Source organism: Seriola lalandi, unplaced genomic scaffold (assembly GCF_002814215.2).
Source record: "Seriola lalandi dorsalis isolate HSWRI2012SDOR001 ecotype SW California unplaced genomic scaffold, Sedor1 jcf7180002054584, whole genome shotgun sequence".
Taxonomy (NCBI): domain Eukaryota; kingdom Metazoa; phylum Chordata; class Actinopteri; order Carangiformes; family Carangidae; genus Seriola; species Seriola lalandi.
In genome coordinates, this window is record NW_019525137.1 from 2,088,683 (window position 1) to 2,093,824 (window position 5,142).

Consider the following 5,142-nt stretch of genomic DNA (forward strand, 5'->3'; position numbering starts at 1 on the left):
GACTAAGTCAAAAGGATAAGGGGGCTAGATGTGTGTGTTTAAGGGTCTTCCTGCTTGGTTTCTTCTTTAGACATTCCTGTCCCGGTGCAGTACCTTGAAGACCAATGACAGCCAAGTGTTGGGAATCACCATCTGTTCTCATCAGGAAGTTCTGTGCCACAGGACACCATCTTCATCAACAGTGTGTGACCACTGCAGGGTGCATTGTTTTCATCGCAGTTTTACTTGGCCTACTGTTCTGGTTTGACTCTAGACAGGATTTCATTCTCCCCCCTGAACCCTGCAAACTCAGAGACAGAGATCTCGGCAGTACAACTGATCATGTAATCCTCAATGTCCACAGACCGTCAACGTCAGACTACTGACTGCCCCGCATCAGTTGTCTTTGCCTGTTTCCCGACCAAGCTCTCTGTGCTCTGCATCCATGAGAGAAGTGGCTATCTTGCCTAAATTTGAAAGAGATCATGACCTGCTGAGTGTTTAGTCTCTTTCTCTTTTACTGTTTTGACTGCAACCGTTGTGTGGGCGTCCTCTGATTTAAAGGGGACCCTGTGCTGTTGTGGAATCTGTCTTGAGTTTCTGATTGGAGCTGCTCTCTGGGCATTTAGAAAACAGTGGACAGTTCTGCAGCTCTGTGGCATGGGGGTAAGTATTTCTCATCCTTTCTCAGTCATTTCTTGTGAGTTCTTGTTTGGTTGAAGGCATCCTTCATTTTGTCTTTTGATAAATGCAAGTAGATTAGTCTTGATTTTCCTCAGTCTCATCCAATACACTCTACGGCCTCATGCATACACAGACGGCTGCAGACACCATAGACGCCTAATTGTTTTCATTTGTATTCTGCACAAAGAATTTCTTCGTCCCTGTACTTATTCTTTTAAAGATGAATTGTAGAGGGTGTGAGGGTAGCGGCAGACCTCCTGATACGGCTTCTCTTCAAACTCAGGCTAGCTTCCATATCACTGTAGGCTGATGAAGGTTCATCTCTATATGAAAGAGGGGGTTGTGGGTGATAATTCCTCTTCTACCTCCTCCTGGCTTGCTCTTCAGAATATGTTACAGGTGTAGACCGGTGTAACAAATTTAATGACACGGGGTTCCTGTACAAAACATATTAATGACATAGGTAACAACACCATTGCGCATTGTCTGGCATTCACTCAACATGCATCAGCTCTGTTAACCCCCTGGACTTTGAAGTGGGCTATAACAACCTTAACTTATTGTTCCGATATAAACTCACTCTTAACTCACGGCATGTCTTTTTGCAATATTCCTAAAGTTTACACAATTTCAAAAACATTATTTACAAGCCACAGCAAAGCTTCAAAATAACACCAAACAGACCACTGGCGTTGGCCTACATAAACTAAACATCTTAGCAAACCTTAACTGAATTTTATTTAGCTTACCAATGACAGACACTTCAATAACCTGTGAATTACTCATGGCAATTGCTCATGCTAATCTCTTATGCTAACTGTTACCCCTAATGCTAATTGTTAGCACTAAGAGTTCACAAACCACAGTCAATAGCCAGAGAATTCCAAAGAGACTGCCTGGGACCTTTTGGACTCATCATATTCATGTCCACCAGTGGACTCAGTGCTAATTAGCCTGTTAGCTTGTTAGCCTGTAGACATTACTCCTGATTCATGTAACCTGCAGACGTTGGAGAGGTTGCTGTTGCAGTTTAGTTAAGTTGCACAACTTTTAACTCCTGGTAAAGTTAACAATTGTTTTGCATTTTGATTTAAATAATTTATTTATCCTTCTGTCATGATACATACATATTGCTATAATTTCGTTTATCTAATAATGCATCAATGCAATTACAGCAAGTTAAATAAAAAACACATCTAAATTTCATAAATCATCAGCGATATGTAGCCTGCAGTTTTATTTTGTGTCTATTTTTGCCCAGGTGAAAATAGTCACAGGGCAGCTATTCAGCTATATACACCTATATGGAATGCCAAATGGCTCCTTAAATCAAAATCAGAAGTTGACACATTGTGGGAGGTTGTGGCAGATGAAAGGGTCGAGCATGTGACTTTTCCCCCAGGAGACTACGGTTGAACTTCTGGTGTATGAAAACTTGGTATATATTTACTTTTAGACTGAGTTGACTGATGTTGTTTTTCAGTATTTTCAGGTGCAGTTTGGTTAGTTTTATGCAACAAAACTGGTTGGTTAGGTTTAGGATAAGATCATTGGTTAAAATAGAGCTTTTCACAACATTAACTTCTCCCTTGAGACTCATTGAAGTGGCCCTGGGTGTAAATCGCGTAAATAACCACATTGGCCATCATCCCGGGTGCACATAGCATTGTTGGCTACATAAACCTTGATGCAAATAGCATTGTTGACTACATATACCTTGGTGCAAGCAGCATTGTTGGCTACACATACCTGGGTGCAAGTAGCATTGTTGGCTACACATACCTGGGTGCAAATAGCATTGTTGGCTACATATACCTGGGTGCAAGCAGCATTGTTGGCTACACATACCTGGGTGCAAGCAGCATTGTTGGCTACACATACCTGGGTGCAAATAGCATTGTTGGCTACACATACCTGGGTGCAAGCAGCATTGTTGGCTACACATACCTGGGTGCAAATAGCATTGTTGGCTACATATACCTGGGTGCAAGCAGCATTGTTGGCTACATATACTTGGTTGCGAAGGGCATTGTTGGCTATAGACAATTGAGTGCTTGTCTCTGCCATGCTATATACACCCAGGTGTAAATAGCCACATTGGCTAGCCACACTGGGTGTAAATAGCATCTGCCTTCACATTTTGGGAAGATAATGAGGTATATTGTTTTGCTTCCACTTGATACTGGCATAAGATGTTAGTGTGCGCTTCACTCCCGTGACCTGAAAGGTGTGAACTATTCAAGTCATATTAAATGACAGTGTGTTTATGCTAATTATAGAACATGTCGAACAGTGCAACCGTGTAGCTAATTGATGTAATGTTAATAGTTTTTGGACAACAATGGAACGTGTTTTGCATACAGACACAATAGGCTACTTGTTAGTAGGAGACATTCATTGCTTGTTGTTAATACAAATATATATAGAATATAATCAGACTTAACCCGTTTTAAAGTGGACCTCAAAGACTGAAGAAACCACCTCAAATAACAACCGAAATACCTGTGCTTGCTAATAGAATGGTGCATGCTGATGTACTGTCTCCATCACACACGAACAGGACTCATATTAAGTGCTACAGTTTCACATGCCAATGTGTATATTGCTGTGGAAACACGCATGTAAGGAAACATTTCAATCTGGGTCATGCATCCAGACATCCATCCAGAGAAATGATGTGCAGTGCAAATGTGACAACATAAATATGTGTGAACATCTTATCCAACACTGCTTGCTCAGGAAACACTTGATGACACCCCGCCACGAACACGTTTTTATACATCAAGTGCTTTCTGTTTTAGCAGTCTGGCTAATTAGACGGGTGATAGGAGTGGCACTGATTGGCATTATAAAAGCTGCACTATCACTCTTCACTGGTTCCAGGCACCCCCCACCCCCCCAAAACACCCCACCCCTCCCTTGCCCCTACCCGTTCAAAGTTGCCATCACAGGAATTATTTAAGATAAAAGACACTTTGGAAAAAAGATTTTCCCCTGACAGATATTATCATTACAACCATTATGGAAAGTGCTAACTTATTTTTTTCCTCCCATCCCTTCCTTTCTCTTCCTCTCTCCATCTGTGCCACTCACTCTGTCTCTCTTTCTATGTCTCTGTCTCCCAAAGGGTAGGAAAAAAGGCACGGAGAGAGAAAGGAGGAATAGAGGAGTGAGTGAGCTCTGTCAGTTGGAGTCAGTGCACTGCTAAGTCTGGCTACACTACAAAGGTTAGCAGATCTGACTGTCAATAGTGTCTTGTGGGTGGGAGGGGGAGGAGACACGGAGGTGAGGTGGTGGGGGGGAGGTGTGGAGGGGGGGGGCGGTCGCTTTGAGAGAAAGATACTTTGATATTTCGGAATGTTAGAAGGGTGAGTGTGGAGAGCTGGAGGTTGGGGATCTAATTACCGGGCCATAATTGGGGGCTGGGGAATAGGTTGCCGTCCTCTCAACTCGCTGCAGATCAATTATGTTAAGAGAACATCTGTAAGTAGAGCTTAATGAGGTCCATTAGAGCAACATGCGCTGCCTTCCCTAACGGTGCTTGTCAGCTTCTTGGATGAGCTGGAGTGTGCTGCTGACTGGGGACCTGGTGGAGGGGCTTAAATAGGAGAGGAGGCTCGACTCTCCGCCGCTTTTCCCCGCCAGAGAACCAGAGAGACACACGCAGACAGGCAGGGGGAGGGAGAAGGTGAGGAAGCAACAAGGGGGAGACGGAGACGCCGGGTCTGGGACGCGCAGCACCGCAGGGGGCGAACGGGAAGCCGAGTTTAATAGTTTGATCAAGACATCCCAACAACTTGAGCAGAGAAAGCTGAAACTGTTCCCAAACTCGCCAAGTTTTTTTTTTTTTCTGTAGACAATCTGGAGTTGAAGGAGCCGTGAGAAAGTTGCCGTGTGGACACTTTGATCCAAAGTCAAGAGAAGACAAACAGAAGACGCAAACCAGCTGCAGCGTTTTGTATTTTTTGGGCATCCCTGGCTGTACTTCAAGGTACGTGTCCTCTTTGTGTTTGTGGGTTGTGAGTTCAGAGCGTGTCGGGCGAGACGTAAACACCACAGACCGCATATGGCTGGTGTGGACGCAGCATCAGACCGTAGTTGGCTTCTCCTCGAACAGGCTCCATCCTCTGTTCAGCATCAGAGATGCCGGTGCTGAGGATGAACGGAGTCGGGGTGTCGGTGCAAGCTCCGCGCTGTCATTATATTTCTTCATTTTAAACAGAAGCAGGGAAGGGGGGGAGGGGGGTTTGGGGTCAGGCACAGACATATCCAGCCTCTCCTCTCTCCGTTTGCTCAGATACGAGGGGCGCATGGATGTGCGCGTTTCCGCTGGATGAAGAGACCTGATCCGCGCCATGTGACGGCCGGTCTCGCTCCAATCCTCCACTTTCACCGCTGCCCTCCGTCTCCATCTTCCATCCACACGGAGGGTGAATAATCCGCGGAACGCAGCGAGTGAAAGGAGAGCGGAAGGGCACC

At 44.9% G+C, this 5,142-nt stretch overlaps 1 protein-coding gene across 1 annotated transcript in view; it reads left to right on the forward strand.

The window, feature by feature from the left end:
* Positions 1-4,267: 4,267 nt before the first annotated feature.
* The window catches only part of lmo3 (LIM domain only 3), a 52,213-nt gene continuing 51,338 nt past the window's right edge, over positions 4,268-5,142 (forward strand). Inside the window, exon 1 of the mRNA XM_023418713.2 lies at positions 4,268-4,654. The gene's annotated coding sequence lies outside the window, so the exon portion shown is untranslated. The remainder of the gene's footprint in view (positions 4,655-5,142) is intronic.